This window comes from Balaenoptera acutorostrata, chromosome 19 (assembly GCF_949987535.1).
Source record: "Balaenoptera acutorostrata chromosome 19, mBalAcu1.1, whole genome shotgun sequence".
NCBI classification, from domain to species: Eukaryota; Metazoa; Chordata; class Mammalia; order Artiodactyla; family Balaenopteridae; genus Balaenoptera; species Balaenoptera acutorostrata.
This window is the reverse complement of record NC_080082.1, coordinates 35,161,098-35,178,855: the sequence shown is the minus strand read 5'-3', so window position 1 is coordinate 35,178,855 and position 17,758 is coordinate 35,161,098. Positions and strand designations below refer to the sequence as shown.

Below are 17,758 nucleotides of genomic sequence, written 5' to 3'. Positions count from 1 at the left end.
CCCCTAACAGCTGCCATATGGGAGACCCCCATATGAAGAATAAACTGAGTCACACAGAGCCCCCTGGATCCAGCCATGCCTGAAGCAGCTTCTACCCAACATCTTTTCTGTGCTTGAGCCAATATATTCCCTTTTTAAAGTCACTTGTAACTGAAAGAGACCTGAGAAAACAAGTCTGAAACCAAGCGACTAGGACGTTTGAGTTGCTGTGCCGATGGTGGGCCTCAAAGATACCAGCCGGCTGGCTGTGGGACAATGGGAAATCCAGCCTGGGAGGGCGAGGCCTGGAAGCCATCTGTGCAGGGGAGGCCTGGACAGCTGACAAGTGAGAAGGAGTCTTTCAAATTTGCAATTTTCAAGTGTCAGAAGGATGTTGTGCCGCTCCTCTGACACTCGGCATCTTAGGCAGATTCTCCCTGTTTCCATCAACACATCTGCTGTGTGAGGTACAGCCTTTGCACTCACATGACCCAGAACCCACAACTGAGAATGAGAATTCAAGGTGTTAGTTTGTCCAACAAGTCACATTCAAAGGACCAGACAGGCCCTCCTTCCTCAGTTACCAAAGTTGACATAATACTTTCAAAGGATTCTATTCAATTCGACAGGTGCTTTGAACACACGCTCTTCAAGATGCTGGCGAGTCAGAAACACACAACTTGGCCTGTCCCATAAAAGATGATCTAGTGGGTGAGGGGCCCTTTAATTCATTTCATTCACATTTATTCCATGCTAGAGGCAAGACACTAGGTGCTGGGGTAGAAACTCCCAAAACAGGGGAAAGACAGACATTCGCATGTGATACTGGTACGTGATCACCCCGCCATTATTCATTCAGCAAACTTGAAATCAGTACTTCCTGTGCACCCAGCACTCTTAGGCATTAAGGATGCAGCAAAAGCAAGATGGGCAAGATCCCAGTTCATGTGGAGTTTATGTCCTAGTGGAACATGAAGATAACAAAGTGAAGCTAATTTTTTAAAGAAAGGATGACTTCTGAAATTAAGTGCAGCGAGGAAAATATATCAGGAAAATATATTCCAATAGAGAGATAACCAGGGAGTATGGGGCAAGATGGAGAGGTCAGGGAAGGCTGAGCTGAGCCCACATGCTGGGAAGGAGCCAGCCTGCAGAGAGGCAGGGGGAAGTGCTCTAGGCAGAGGGAATGATGGGTGCAAAGGCCTGAGCAGAAACAGGCTTGGCCCACCTGAGGACCAGACTCAAGGCTGTGTGGCCAGAGCTTAGCCGGTGACGAGGAGAGATGGGAGATGAGGTCAGGGTGAGTGGGGCCAGATCATGAGGAGTCCGGGTTTTATCCTAAGTGCCGTCACCTTCATTTCAGGGTGATGTTGGCATACTCCCACTCAGATAAATTAACATTCTCGCCTTGGCAGATCATTCGGGTAGAAACAAGAAATGTACCCAGCAATGCAAAAAGAAGAGGAGGGTTCTACAGCTTCTCAAGATCCAGACAATGGCACCTTGTGTTTGTTTTGTTTTAAAGAGAAGAAAGCCTGCAAATAAACAGAGCCCAAGACTGAAAGTAAAGGGGCCACAATAGAGGAGGGAACCACACGACGCACGTCACAAAGTGAACAGCAAGACCAAGGCAGGAGAAGCTCATCCCAGGCGAGGGACTTGGGAAGGAGTGGGTGGGCCTGGAAGGACGTGGGGACATTGAACCCCCAGAGGTGGGAGAGATGTACCTGCTCTGGAGGCAGCAGCATGGGACGGGGGTGCAGCGAGCTGGCCAGGAGGATCAGGGTAAAGGTTGGGGTTGAGAGTGAGGGAGGAAAGCAGGGTGCTGGGAGCAGATTTAAAGTTAAATGGCTGCCGTAGACCTTGTGTAGCCCTCTAAGCTTCTGTCCTTCTCGTGGGGGGAGCTTCAGTCCTGGGCCCAGGGGAGACCTCACCAGGCCTCTGCTTCGCATCTGGGCTGTGGCAGCGTCACGTTGCAGGAAGGATGAGGTCCCAGGCTTACAGCAAATCACACATCTAGTCCTTGGCCGTGGCTGCTGTGTTTTTGGCAGTTGGAAACGCACGAAGGAAGTTCATTTTTCTGTAGCAGCTACAGTGACGAAGCAGGGAGAAGCGACTGGAAAGGTCAAACATGCCCTTCACCTACTCAGCTCGTAAACCCGGGGAGAGACGGAGCCCTGAGCCTTTGGGAGGAGAGGAAATCCTGCGCTGTGCCGAGGCTGCAGAGGTGGAGTCAGGGTCAGCCCGTCCTGGGGGATATCTCCTCCTGTTCTAGCTCACCAGGCCCTCTGGCTGAGCTTTCTGAATAGGGTGGGCAAGGAGAAGCTGTGCCTCTAGAGTTCAAGGGCCAGGCGCCTTAGAGAGGCAGGTGAGGGTTGTGCTCAAGAGAACGGGCTCTGGACTCAGAAGGCCATCAGTTCACATCCAGAATGGCTGTCATCCTAACTTGAGGGTGACACCGTTGAGGCTGAAACCAACCAATAGGGTATTACAAAAGGAGGCCAGCAGCATGAAGGAGCCCGTTGCTTCACCATACTAAGAGAAGCTTCACTGAACCACAGAGCACGTAAGAAGTGCAGCAGCTTGAATGTCTCAGGTGGGTTCCCTGTAGCAGGCACGAGTGGGGGGCAGAGCCCAATGGTAAAGTGTTAGTGGATTGCTTCCAGCATTATCTGGGACAGAGTGGGGTTTCCACTCCTGAAGGGGCCTGAATAGCCCTTTCTAGGAAGTTTTATCCCAATAGCCATCATAGTTTGAAGACAATGTCATTAAAACTATGAACTCCCTAACTCTAGTTCTATGCCCACCAAGCATCCTTCTTATTTCAAATTAGCTTCCTATGTTATGTGCGAGAGAGAGCGTGTTGACAGAAAGAGGACCAACTGACTATTTCCCTTGGTGGGCATGTTTTCATTAATAAACCAACTTTCCAGCCTCTCTCTCTCTCTGCCACTTGCTACATTCATTTTGAAGGGAGAAGTATAGATTATGAATTCCATCTCCCAGACGAGCATTAAGGCAAACACTAGGGGATCTCCCTACTGTTCCGACCCCCAAGGTACATATTGCTTTCCCACCACCCCCTCTCCTTCCTCTTCTCCTGTGCCCACTGTGCTCCACGCCTCCTGGTATATCAGAGCTCAACAGAGTCAGGTCAGAGCTTGAAGGATGCTGAGAGCCCACTGAAAGCAATGACTCCTGCACTGAGGTTCACAGAAGTAGCACAGGGTCCTGTGAATTCTTGGCAAAGATTCAGAAAACCTAAGGGAATCCACACATTAGCCAATAATGAGGCCACACAGACTAACTACAGCATCAGCCATCTCATTAAACCGGGAAGCTTAATACTGTTTCTATTGCACAATCGCTTCTAAATGACTTTTATTAATAAAATTGGGGAGATGAATTAGTTATTCCTTAATAAGTGCAGAGGGTTTAGTTGGCAAAATCTTTACAAAGAAGAGGATCCACGAGCGGTGAGAATACTAAAAGCTGTCCTTGTTCTACGGGGTTGGAAAAACTGAGCTGCCACCCGCACCCCCACCCCTCACCATTTTACAAGTGAAGAAAGGGGACAGAAAAACATACTTTTCCTCAAGTTTCAAATTTCCATTTCCCTTAAACTCTTAGAATATTCTGTAACCCTTTATAGCCTGTAGCAGCTAGAATCATGAGGGATAGTCTCTCTAGAGTCTGTTTCCTTTTTCTCTCTTAATTCACTCAAACCTCAGTGGATGATAGATTTGACCCTTTAAGTCAATATTACACATAAATAAGAATCATCCTCAATTCACCTACTATTCTTGGTGGGAGGGGAGGGAGGGAAGGAAGTGGTTCAATAATTTTTAAGTGGGAGAGAAGGGTGTAAAATGACACTCCTACTACACCTGTAGTTTCTCCACATTATTTAATCTTCACAACAATCTCAGGAAGAAAGTATAATTTTCCATTGCACAGATAAGAAAATTAACATTTGGAGAGTTTAAAAGACTTTCCAGGGGGCTTCCCTGGTGGCACAGTGGTTGAGAATCTGCCTGCCAATGCAGGGGACACGGGTTCGAGCCCTGGTCTGGGAAGATCCCACATGCCGCGGAGCGGCTAGGCCCGTGAGCCACAATTACTGAGCCTGCGCGTCTGGAGCCTGTGCTCCGCAGCAAGAGAGGCCGTGATAGTGAGAGGCCCGCGCACCGCGATGAAGAGTGGCCCCCACTTGCCGCAACTGGAGAAAGCCCTCGCACAGAAACGAAGACCCAACACAGCCATAAATAAATAAATAAATAAATAAATAAAGAATCCTGGTCAAAAAAGGTAATGATTTAAAAAAAATACTTTCCAAGGGAACAAATGTTTAGAAGTAAAGCGCAGTTCTAATGTTTAAGTCCAAGTTCATTCCGTAACAAGGCTCTATAAAAGCCACTGGATTCAGCACCATGGACAGAGGCGGAGCCCCCAGAGTCTTCACTGGGAAAGGACTTGGGGCAGAGAGGGTGGGAAATTGGATGCTGAGTCCCAGGGAAGAACTCGAACTACAGACATGCCTGAACAAATAGGAAGGGGGCCAGGGCCAAGGAAAGAGCTATCATCATAGTCTCTTCACATCTGCATCAAACTGCTCTTTTGAGAAGCATTTTCTATCCTCCTACCAACTACTTAAGCTAGAACAAGCATTGTCATCTGTAAAATGCCATTCCCAGACTGCCTCCCAGAGTTTTTATAAAACACAGATGAATCAATGGATGGAAAAGTTATCTGAAATTCATAAAAATTCACTGTTAAGGAAACAACTGAAGGATTGGGATTCCCCCAATCCCAGTGACTTAACACAATAGACATTTATATCTGGCTTGTGTAAAGCCCCAAACAGGGATTCCTGATAGCTAGGAAGCTTGCCTCCAAGAGTGATTCTGGTACTGGGTACCCTGGGGTCCTTCCTCCTTGTGGCTCTGACACCTTCCAACATGGCTTCCTGTGTTTCTCTGCATCGAGCTAAAAGGAAAAATCGTGAAGAATATCCAGGGAGATTTTTATAAGCTGAGTCTGGAAATGGCACACATCACTTCTGCTCACACTCTATTGATTAGAGCCCAGCTCATGGCCACACCTACCTACAAGAGGGGTTAGGAGGTGTGGTCTAGCTGTGGGTACAGGAAGATGAGGAGGTGAGTTTAGATGAACACAGAGCAGTTTCTCGCTCCTGTGCAAAGCTAAGTTGCCAGAATCACATGATTCTTAGCCCCATTTGAGAGCTTGAAAGTGGGAATAAACTAAGGACACACCATGTTAAATATCTTGACTCCTGGGCTTTTACTGGATGAATTCCAAATGTGGATAATCTTGGATTCCCCAGCTGGGCATCTTGTGACCTCCATGGTACAAAAGCAGGGGAAATTATTACAAGCTAGAGCTGTTAGATCATTAGATTCCCCAGGAAGATATGTATATCTATATAGATAGGTAGGTAGACAGATAGATGATAGATAGATGATGATGGTAGATAGATAGATAGATAGATAGATAGATAGATAGATAGATAGATCGATCGATCAATCTACATTCCTGGAGATACTAATTCAGCTACCTGGCATGGACCTGGGATGTGTTTTTAACCACCGGGGATTTGTCAGGACTCTTCCAGTTGCAAGTGGCAGAAATCCAACACACATGCTCTTAAGCAAGAAAGGAAATGCACTGGTTCATGTAATTGTGCCAGGGATAGGATTAATTTGGGTCATGGCTGGATATAGTTTCAAACAGTCCCATTGGGACACCCCAGCTCTCCATCTCTTACCTGATCTCTTCAGTAGAGGATCCATTTTCCGGCAGTCTCTCTTCATGGGTCCAGGTGGCCACCAGCAGCTCCAGGCGTACTTTTTTATCCACAGCCCCAAGAGAACTGCTCTTTCTCAGGAAAAGTTCCATAATTTTTCCCTTTGGAGCTAATTGTTCTGGTTTGGATCGCATGCCTATCCCTAAACCAGTCACTGTGACCTGACAAATGGTGTCCTCTGACTGTCCAGGTCATGAACCTGGGTCATGAGCCCGCCCTGAGTCTGGAGGTGAGGTCCGAGCCATACCACGCACATGGACTAGTTCGAGGCGGGGGTGGTTCCCCAGGGACAACCAGGGTGTTATCCCCAGAAGAAGGGGGGACAGGGAATAGGTGCTGGGCAAGCATCAGCAACAGAGATTCTCATGCACTAGGCTATGGGGGGCTCTGAGAGATGTGGGAGCCCTGACCTTCAGACTCACCCCAGGGCTGTGGGCAGGTCCCTCAGACCTGCAGAGACGTCTCTGCTCACCAAGCTGCCTGATGCCTTCCGATCCTACTCCAGAACCCTGCTGAGTACCCTCTACATTGAACACATGAAACTGGCATGACCCTCCGGGGTTCCTTTGTCACAGGACAGGAGTGTACCAGGCCCCTTCCCCCAGACCCTCTCAGCAGCCCTAACCCCAACAGGCTTGGCCCTCTTCCCAAGGCCGAGTGCTCGGTTGCCAGTGACACCAAGGACTTCAGCTGATGGTGACTTTAAGCAGAGGTTTATGACCTGAGGCCTCTGGGCAACAAAGAACCCCCAAACTCCTAAATCTGAAGTCAACACTTGAGTGTGTGTACATAATGTATGTGCATGCTTCTCTCCACCTGGGGGAAAAAAAACCCCACAACTTTCATCAAGTTACCCAAGGAGACATCCTAAAAAGACTGAGAACCACCAGTGTCAACTATGGCTTCTCTGGGCATCTGCTTCAAGTATTTAATGGTGAAGTTTCACGTACCATAATACGCATTCTGGAGAAGCAGGGAGCCATAGGCCAACTTGAAATATTCTTAGATCAATGTTTCCCAAAATGGGTTCCTTGGAAAATGGATTGATGTGATCTTATGTCTAAAGAAAGGAACACAAACATTTCATGTTCAAATAAGTTGGGGCAATGCTGGGATAAACAAGGTTAAACAGGCTTCTTTTCTGCTGGACTTCTCAGAGGCTTTAATGCTCTAATGTGTTTTGTGACTCTTCAGGAGGGGTTGTAGTAGGCAGTGTTTCCCAAACTTACATGACACAAGCACCATCTTGAGTGGGGGTTTTTCTCTGTTAGCAGCATCCTGGTAAACATGCCCCTGAACATGAACTCATGGGTTATCCATTTGGGAATCCCCGGTCCTCAGGGTTGTATGTTTGTGGTGGTGACTTTGAGTTTGTGCTGCTGTAAAGAGGTCTGGCAGCAAGCATCTGAAAACTTCAAAAAGGGGGTGATACTTAGGAGAAATCATTCTCTGTCCTTTGCCTGAGTTAGAACAAACAAGGTGCCAGTATGTTTGCTAGACCCCCTGGCATCTCTGGATGTCTGTGAGCTGTGGAGTGTCAGGTGGGAAGGGTGAGGGACTGGAGTCAGCACGCCCTGGGAGGGCTCGTGACTCTGCCACTAACTGGCTGTGCAATTCAGGCGTGGACTTGACCCCTCTGAACCTCAGCCTGTGATCTGTAAAAGGGTTTGATGTGAGGATTGAGTGAGATCGTGTAGGGAATGCACGGTGTCTGGCACTCAGGAATGCCCACCCACAGGCAGCTGAAGCAGAAGACTGTTTGGAGGTCTGGGGCCTGCAGAGCTTCCTTTGCTCTGGCAGCTCCAGGAAATGCCCCACTTGTCCTTACCTACCTTCTCGTCTTACCTCAACTGTCTCCTGCTTGCTCTCGACAGTTCCCCATTCTCTCCCCCTCAGGCTCCTTTGCTGCCACTCTGGGGACCGCCAAACACTGCTGTCCCTCTTTCCTGCCCTCTTGTGGCAGCTGAGGGGGTAGCAATGGGACGATGACCTCCGAGGCTGGCTCCCTCCCACCTGCCTTGGCATCTCCCCCCGGCTCCACCTTGGGTCAACAAGCCACATGGAAATGGATGCAGAGTCCTCACTGTTGGCTGACACTCAGACTGAACTTGAGGTCACCCTTTGTGATATGTCACCAAGAGTGAACAAATCCACGCCGCGTCTATTCTATCAGAGCTTGTTTCTATCTGCATCTGTCATTGCTGATTGCATTTGAATGGGTTTAGTCTCTATTTTAAATAAAAGATTTATGCCTTAGCTGTCAGAGCCTGCCTTCATTTGAAAATTTAATCTTGTTTCTAGGAGTCTAAATTAACTTATTAGATTTAGGCGTCCCTCGTGTGTCTCGGAGAGAAAAGGAGTAGATTCTCCTCTGCATACGGCCCTGTACATGCCACACAGTGGAAGCCAAGAGCTAGATGTGCTTCACCACCCAGCGAACCAAGGCAGGACAGAAGCTACCGTCTTGGACAGCTTTATTTGGTATCCTTGTGTCCAGGAAGTGTTTTTCTGGGTTCCCAGGTCTCTGGGCCAGCTTCCCGGCCATTAGCTTGGGGGCCTGTGTTCTCTGCACCAAATTTGCCCTTTCTCCAGAGTTTTGTGGAAGCCCCAGCAGAGACCCCCAGCACGAGACCGACTGGTCAACCTTAGCTGTGCGAAGAAGTTCTGAGTTTCCTTCGTATCTGTGTTGTATCTTCTACCCTCTCAGAGCGCTCACCAGTTAGACCACAGGGTCAGAAGACCTGGGTCTGAGTCCGAGCTGTGTGACCTTGCACAGGCTACTTAACTTCCCTGACCCTCGGTCTCGTCATCTGAAAGATGGAGGCAACGTTAATGCCCATCTCATAGGGTTGCTGTGTCTCTGAGTGAGAAAATAGGGGGGAGGCTCTTGAGAGCTGCTCTCTATAAGTGTGTAGCTACTTCAGCAGGTATGGGGGGGGGTGCACATCTACCTCCTTTGGAGGTGAAGACGTGGCTGCTCTAAGGGGGAAGGGTCTGCTGGGGGTCACAGCGAAGTGAATGGCAAAGCTGGCCCAGAACCAGGAATTCTGATCCCAGCCCAGTGCCTTGGGCTCTTCCCTCCTCCCCCCACCGACCCCACCCCCATCTCTGTCTCTGTCTCTCTTCCTCTCTTTCCCTCTCTCCCTGTCTCTCTCTCTCTCTCTCTCTCTCTGCAGTAGACTAAATAGTGCCTCCTAAAATTCATATGTTAAAACCCTAACCTCCAATGTGACTGTATTTGGAGAGAGGGTCTTTAGGAGCTAATTAAGGTTAAATGAGGTCATAAGGGTGGGGCCCTAATCTGATAGGAATGCCTGCTTTATATGAACAGGAAGAGCTCTCTCTCCCTCCCTCCCTCCCTCCCTCCACGAGCATACACTAAGGAAGGCCTTGTGAGCACATAGTGAGATGGCGGCAGCCTACAACCCAAGAGAAGAGGGCTCAGAATGAAACCTGCCTTGCTGGCACCTTGACCTTGGACTTGCCAGCCTCCAGCACTGTGAGAAAGAAATTTCTGTTGTCAAGCCACCCAGTCTATGGTGTTTTGTTATGGCAGCCCAAACAGACTAATATACTCTGTCTCTCTCTCTCTCTCTCTCTCTCTCTCTCTGCCTCTGTCTTTGTCTCTCTCTGTCTCTGATTCTGTGTTTCTGTGTCTGTCTGTGTCCATCTCTCTGTCTCCCTCTCTCTCTCTTCCCTCCCTCCCCAGCAGTCCCTGACTTTCCCGTAGCACTCTCGCCATCTGCTGGTCAGTCTCAGGTTAGCAGGCAAGGTCCAGGGCAGCCCCTTCCTCACACACACACACACACATACACACATACACACACACACACACTCCCCAGCCAAGGATGAGAGCTGGACGGACTCTCACCATCCCGTCGTTTGCCCTCCCTCACACCCAATAACCTGGCGCACCTCAGTTCCTGACACATGAACAAAAATTTATTTTTTGTTCTAAGCTCCTTAAAGTCAGGGCCACAACTGACCCATCTCTTTACCGACCCTCACGCCCACCTACTCACTCATTGCCTGGCACATGGTAGGTACTCACTAAATGTTCCTTGAATGACTAAGGGAAGATGCTCCCTTTTGGGAATTTCATGAGTTCTCCTCTTTGGGGGCTCTGAGCTCAGGAAGGAGAACGTCTCTTCGTCCTGGTGGGACCCCTACACGCTCACTCGCACAGGTAGTGCCCACACTCACACCCTGCACACAGCGCCAGGCACCACCCGCCCGGGCTACAAGGTGACGGATTGGGACCCCCGTCTCCTGCCTCATTAAGTGGCCTCACACCCAGCTCTGCAAGGCAACCTGGAGCAGGGGACATGCATCTCTTGGTTTGTCACTTGGCAAAACAACTCAAGGGGAAGGAAGATATAGTGACTGTCTCCATAATTCAGCTGCCTTAGCCTGGGAAGGAACCGTTATCTGAGGGGGCTAATTAAGATGAATCTATCCAAGGGGAGAAGAAACCCCAGCTTCAGCTTTCTAACCTAGAGGCTGTTCCATCACTCCAGTTCCTAAATCAGTCCAGGGTGGTAGGGGAAGAGGAGGCTCCTGGCCCAGCGTGCTCAGCCAGGGTCCTTTCATCCTCATCAGGCCAGGACAAGGGCGAGGAGAGTGAGGAACTCGCCTGGGACACAAGATTTAAAGGGTGCCACAAACAGGATCGTGCAAGGTGAGTATTACCCATCCTTCCCTTTGCTCTCCTGTGGCTCAGCACCGTGCTGTTCCTGATCTCGTCTTTCACTTTTTGATAGTCTATTCATAATGGACTTTTTTGCATGAATTTTGATTTTTTTTAAAATATTGCATTAATGAAAGCGGGACTTAGATATCTGCACACCCATGTTCGTAGCAGCACTATTCACAATAGCCAAAGGGTAGAAAGCAACCCAGGTGTCCATCGATGGATGAGTGGATAAACAAAATGTGGTATATCCACAGTGGAATTTTATTCAGCCTTAAAAGGGAAGGGGCAACTATACTCCAATAAAAATTAATTTAAAAAAAAAAAAAGGAAGGGAATTCTGACACATGCTACAGCATGGTAGAAACCCAAGGACATTGTGCTAAGTGAAATAAGCCAGTCACAAAAAGACAAATGCTGCCTGATTCCACTAATATGAACTACTTAGTCAAATTCAGAGAGACAGAAAGTAGAGTTATCCTGGGGGCTGGGGGAAGCAGGGAATAAGGGGTTAGTGTTTAATGGATACAGAATTTCAGTTGGGGAAGATGAAGAAGTTCTGAAGATGGATGATGATGGTTGCACAACAATGTGAATATACTTAATGCCACTGAACTGAACACTTAAAATGGTTAAACTGGCAAATTTTATGTTATATATATTTTACCACAATAAAAAAATACTACATTAAAATATTGATCTTAATTGCTGAGATTTTTGGCGCCCTCTTAAATGTTATGTCAGAATTAAGTACCTCTTACCTCAGCCTTGTCTGACCCTGAATTCCTCACATTGTCCCCATCTTACAGATGGTGGAACAGAGCCTGAGGCATGTTATAGGCCTGCCGAAGGTGAACTAGAAGATTCCAGGTAAGCCAGGAAGTCAAAAGCCAAGCGCCCAGCTCCCAGCTAAGGATTAAGTCCGATACAGCTCCGCCTGCCTGCCCACCCCCAAGACACTTCCAGGGAGCTCTGTGTACACCACCATCCTTCTGGAGTCAGCTATTCCTTGGGTGGAGTCTAATTCCACAAATAAGGACCTCAGTGGACCCAGAGATCCTGCAGCTCAGCCCCTACCCACTCCTCCTCTTGTAAAGACCCCATTCCCAACAGCTACAACTCTCTGCTCCCTTGCAAAGAAATCTCTAGGACTGTGGTCAAGTCCATTTTCACACTCTGTAGCTATAACAATGGCTGCTACTTTTTCCCCAACATCTATCCCCTCTCCTTCTTCAGTAACAGAACCCAAATTTAGCTGGCACAAGTTGCCTGGAATAAAGGCTTCATTTCTTAGCTTCCCTTGATAGCTGGGAGTACCCACAAGCCTTAGATCTGGCCCCAAACATGGAAACTGAAACACCATGTACAGGTTCTAAGATGTGTCCTTCTAGAGAGCAGCACCCCCTTTCTTCTCTTTTCCTCCTTTCTGTTGGCTGGAAAGGTAGGCATGATGGCTGGATCCTGTGCTGCCATATTGGAGGATGGAGGAGCACGGGATAGAAGGGGACTGGGTCCCTGACATCGTCAGGGCCAGAGCAGCCCTTGCCAACCCACCTGCACACTTCTGTGAGAGGTTCAGTCCCCAAAAAGTCACAAGTCACAAACCCTGGAGCAGATGAGCTGACCCAGCCTCCCTTTCCACAGGGCAAGGACTCTATGTAGATCACTTCCCAGCCCCTCCTGCTCATTTCTGGAACATTTCCTAATAAATTACTGTCACAGGAGTCTTGGGTGCAGGGTCTGTTTCTGGAAACCCAACCTATGACTTCCTTCCCTCCCCGTTTGGTCTTTCATAGCCTGTATGGTGTCCAGGTGGGCTGTAGTACAGCTGGGCCCGAGGGTCATTCTGTACCATTCACCACGTACTTCTTTAAGTGAGAGAGAAACTTCTATCAAGCTTAAGCCACTACTGTGTGAACTTGGGCAAATCTCTTGGCCCCTCTGGCTTAGGTTTCCCCCCTGTGAAATGCAGATAAAGCCCAATGAGAAAATAGACATGAATGAATTAGGTAAGCTTGTAAGAGGTATGTTATGGACCGAATGTCTGGGTCCCAGACCCCCACCCCACCAAATCCATATGTTGAAATCCTAATCCCCATTGTGATGGTATTAGGAGGTAGGGCCTTTAAGGAGGGAATTAGATCATCATGGGATTAGTGTCCTTGTCAGAAGAACACCAGAGAGTTTGCTCCTCTCTGCCATGTGAGGACACAGCAAGAAAACGGCCATCTGCAAACCAGGAAGAGAGCCCTCACCAGAACCTGATGATGCTGGGCCCCTGATCTCAGACTTCCCAGCCCCCAGAACTGTGAGAAATAAATCTCTGTTCTTTAAGCCATGCCGTCTGTGGTATTTTTGTTATAGCAGCCGAACTGACAAGGTACTTACCGAATTATCTGGTGAGTGACCAATCCCATGAAAACCAAGAGCTCCCCCAAATCAGTGATGACCCCCAAACTCCAGATGTTTATTTCCAGCAATTCTGGCTGAGAAATTGGGTCCCTCTGACTTTGCTATAGGGAATGTAACCTGAATGTCCTCTATTCAGAGGAAGGCTGTGGGGACCATGCCCCTGCCCTCCACACCATCATCACATCACTGCCGCTCCCCAGATCCTTCCCCCCACCCTGGGACCTCTTTGGCCTTCAGCCTCCCAGGCACCCCACACCCACCCCGTTCACAGCCATGTCTCCTCTGGGCTAAGAAATGGCAGGGCCTTGGGACAGGCTCCCACAGCAACACCTTCAGCAGGAATGCAGGCACATGTCCCAGCCCCAAGGGGAGGCAGGGGGTGGGGGAGGATGGCAGAGGGAGAGATGGGGACTAAAGGGGAGCAGGGCCAACACCAAAGGGTAGAAACAGGCTGCTCCCTCCTAAACCGTGAGCAGAGATAAAAGCAGTCGTGAGTGGTGTGACTGAGCACTTCACAGTTTCCAGAGCACTTTCTCCTGCACTATGTCTCTCATTCCCAGCAAGGACCTAAAGGTTCAGAGAAGGCAGAGATGTCACCACAGTCACATGGCAGCCAGAGATAGCGCATTGACCCACCTTAAACATTCCTCAGAATTTGGAGAACATCCTAGACACTTGCACCCTCCGCGGTAGACCTGGGGGCGACAGTGAAGGGGCACTCGCCTGCTGACCATTTCCCAGCGATGGCCTGGCCCCTCAGGGAAGGGCCTGGACAGATGTTGGAGGCGCCCCCTCACAGACATGGATAACACATGTCCCTCCTAGAAACTGGACCTGGCTCAGTGAAGGGGACATATCTGCTGGTTTTGTCCTCTGTGATACTAGCACCCCAATATTGCTTTTGAGAACCATCCCTGCCCACAGGATACATTCGGAGTGCTTAGTCAAGGGTCCCACCCGGCAGAGGGGTGATCATGTGACAGCGGCTCAGCCAGTCAGATTGTCCCTCTCACTTTCACACAAGTCCCAGATGCACAGTCCATTTCTGGGAACCCCATCTACCCACTTGGACTTTCACAGGCCATGTGATGTCCAGCCAGGCTGCAGCACAGGCAGGTGAGGTCTCCCACCTCACACCAGTGAGGGATGACGGCACCTGCTGCGAGCCACTGCTGCCCTTCCTCCTCTGCCCAGCCTCACGTCACCCTCCTCCTCACTCCAGCCTCCTAGACCGTAGTCAGCTCCATGGGTTCCCCCAGCCCCTTCCCATCACAGGACCTCTTTCCAGGTTCACACAAGGCTCAGCTCCAGCAATGCCCTCTCAGGGACGCCCTCCAGGACCACCTCGAGCTGGAACTCTACCAAGCCACCCCCAGGCCAGCTGAAAGCAGCGCAATGAGAGAGATAGCAGAGCATCCCTGCAGAAAACACTCTCGAACGTGGTCTTGAAGGAAGGGGAGGATTCAGACTTCCAGAAGTGAAATGGGAAGAGGGTAGAGAAGGCATTTATCAGCCAAGAGCGTGGCAGCTTCGGGGTCTGCAGGCAGCATGGAGGTAAATGAGAGATAGAACTGGAAACATAGGCTGGAGCAGATCAGGGGCGCATGGAAGTATGAGATGAGGAGGTATGAGCTTTTCCTGTTGAGTCAGAGGGAGTCTGGGGGCCAAGATTGAAGACGTCAAAGTCACAGCTACTTGCAGTCGTGTGGGGTCACCCCAATGGGCAGGGTCAGAAACAGGAACCAGGGTGCTGGGCCCAGGAGCATGACAGAGGTGCTAAAGTACAGCCCCAGGGGTAACAGCCTGGGGTACTCCAGGGAAACGCAGCTTCTGGAGCGGCTCCCCCAGGTTCCACTTACTTAGACTGCAACCTGTCTTTTAGCGCCACCCCAGCCCTTCCAGCCTCGAGGCCTCATGGTTTTTGAAGTTCCCAGCCTTCTCCTAGGGGAGCTGGGGGAGGGGCAGAGCCTGGTACATTGGAGCCAAGGTCACTTTTCACTTTCACGGCCCTTCATTTCCTTACTGTAAGGAAGTAGACTTCTGCTCCTAATAGGGCTCGGTAATATTTTTCACGTGCTTATTGTGTTAGAAATCTTTCACACAGATTAATCCTCACCGCGACTCCTGGAAACAGGTATGGTTATTAATCTCAGGTTTTAGAGGTAGGGAAACTGAGGCAGAGAGGTTGAAAACCATGTCCACAGTCACACAAGCGGTAAGTGGCAGAGCCATAACTGAACCATTGTGCCACACTGCCCTGAAATGGACAGGGGCGTATCATCTCTCCCTCCCCTGAGCTGGCCCAGGATTCTGCCCAACCCCTGTGGCCAACCCCCTCCCTGCCTTCCCGACATCCCAATGGGACTCCTGCCTCAGTGGTTCCCAAATCCTGACAGCCCTCACTCCCCTCCTCTCCAGCCCCACCCCATCCTTTGCAGTGTTGTCCCCGTCTTCACCCTCCCCACCCAGGTTCCCTTTCACTCTTTCTCCTGGGAGCTTTAAGCAGGAGAGACATCTGGGAATCTGCTCTGCAAACTGCTTGGGACGTCTACACCGGGGCCACCCAAGACTCCCGCTGCCACCGCCGCCCCAGGGCAGACATTTGGAGCTTCAGCTGACTCCCACAGAAAAGTCACCGCATCATTGCCGGCTGCCACCATGCTGTGATTAGTTAATCACTAAGTGCATGGGGCTTTTAATTAACTGCCAGCCCTGCACGGGCAGCTGTTCCACAAACCACATCTGATCGTGGCTTCCCCATTCCGGGCTAATGGAACACTTCAATCACGCAATTGATGCTTGGATATTTTGATGCTGCAGGGATGGCAGCTGCCAGTACTGCAGCCCTGATGGAAGCAGCCAGCCACAGGAAGGAGAAAAAAAGACAGCTTTCAGTTGGGGGACGATTGGGTGTGTAAGGCTGAGGGGCAAGTCTGTGCAAGATCTGTGAGTGTGCAGATGTGGCTGGGATGTTTATCTATATATTAGAAGTAATTCAACTCAAACAAATGTAAGGAAGAAAGAAATCTATAGGAGCCACATAACCAGTCATACTTCAGGCATGGCTGGATCCAGGGGTACAAATGAAATTACCAGAGCAGATGGGGCCTGGACCATCAGAAGAGCAGTACTTGCATCTTGGATGAGTCAGATGAGCACAGAGAACTCATGTGAGGCATAGAAGAGATTATGACATTGTCACTTGTCCAAATAGGGACTTCCCTTGCTTCTCTCTAACTCAGTTATTTCTTCCCATCTCTGGACCTTCAAATAACTCTGACCCAACTTCCATTATAGCTTTATCACATTTTATTTTAACCATTTGGCCACATGTCTGTGTTGTCCAAGAGACCAAGATTCCCCAACTTCAGCGTTATTGGCATTTGGGGCAGAGAACTCTTTGCTGTCGGGACTGACCTGTGCGTTGTAGCATGTTTAACAGTAGCATTTCTGACCTCCACCCACTAGATGCCAGGAGCACCCCTTCCCCCCCAAGTTGTCACAACCAAAAATGTCCCCAGGCATGGCTGAACGTCTGCTGCAGGGGCAGGAGCTGCCCCCATGAGAGCCCCTGGGATAGACATTGTGGCACAAGCGTCATTTCCTCCGGTGCAGGCCCTGAGACCTCGTGGGGTTCCAGCAATGCTTTGAGAGCAGAAGCAAGGGTCCGGGGGAGGAAGGAAGTGAGAATGCAGGGAAGAGCTGACATGGGCTCCACACTTGACAGAGGGGACTCGTGTGTCGGCGTGGGCACCACTGCCCGCAAGGGCTGAATGTCTGTGTCAGGTTGCTGAGGGACCCAGCTAGCATGCCAAAACCCCAGACTCGGAACCGGAGACGAGTGGGTGCTAAGAGAGTGAGGCAGAGGCAAGGAAACTCAGACCCAGAGAGGGAGGGGCCCCGTGGGGACCAGCCCAGTGTTCACCCCCTCCCCCCAACACAGCCACTTACGTGCACCAAAATACCAGCAGCTGGCCCTTCTCTGTGCCAGGCAGTTGTAAGGCCTGATTCAATAATTCCTCACAGGAATCTATGAGATACATCACATAGTTTTACCTCACTTCACAGATGAGGAAAGAGAGGCACTGGAGGCTTTTGTGGTGGTGGTGGCTTTTTTACTTGTCAAAGATGCCAGGTGGCAGAGCCGGGATTCAAATTCCACTGGTCTGGCCCCTGAGTCCACTTTCCTGCCTGGGATGCACCACTGGCCCTGCCAGAGGGCAGAGCAGCCCAAGCTGTCCTCAGCCTTTGCGGGGCTGCCATGCAGGAGATGCCTCTGGGATCAAGAAATGGAGAAAGCACCTGCGGGAAGCTCTTCAGAGAGGGGCCAGTGTTTGCACCCTGAGAACTTCCCCAGCCCAGCTACCTGGAAAGGGCAGTGGATTCCAAGGCTGCGGGCTTGTTTAAAATCTTGTCCCTCCAGCACCCGACAGTGGGACCGCTGGGTCCCTCCATTAACCTCAGTCTCTTATCATGGTCAGGCTGCCCCCACTTGACCAAGTTGCCCAGCATCTGGGGTCAACCAGCCCCTGCCCACCTGCTGGGCCAGGCCTCCAGGCTGGCTTTCCCTGAGAGGCGGAGAATGAGCCCTGAGCCGACCTTCTGGGCAGCAGGACAAGCCCTCCCAGAGCCCAAGCCAAACCCCCAGCTCTTCCTTGTGATTCTTGCCTCCGTGCTCCCACGGAAGAGAAAGAGGGGAAGGTCATGGCCTGGACTTGGCTGAAGTCATTTCTACGCTATTCCCCCTGAATTGGGCCCCTGGACCAGCCAGGGTCATTATTCTGTGGGAATCAGCATTCCTACACCACTCCCATCTTTGGCCATCATAGGCCCATTTATCTGTCCATGTT

At 50.2% G+C, this 17,758-nt stretch overlaps 1 protein-coding gene across 2 annotated transcripts in view; it reads left to right on the top strand.

The window, feature by feature from the left end:
* C19H16orf78 (chromosome 19 C16orf78 homolog) overlaps positions 1-17,758 on the top strand; it is a 95,560-nt gene that overhangs the window by 51,465 nt on the left and 26,337 nt on the right. The window contains exon 1 of one of the 2 annotated variants that reach the window (XM_007167670.2): positions 10,293-10,484. The exons of the other annotated variant lie outside the window; for it this stretch is intronic. The gene's annotated coding sequence lies outside the window, so the exon portion shown is untranslated. Of the gene's footprint in view, positions 1-10,292; positions 10,485-17,758 lie in introns of those variants that run through there. 2 annotated transcript variants of the gene reach the window in all.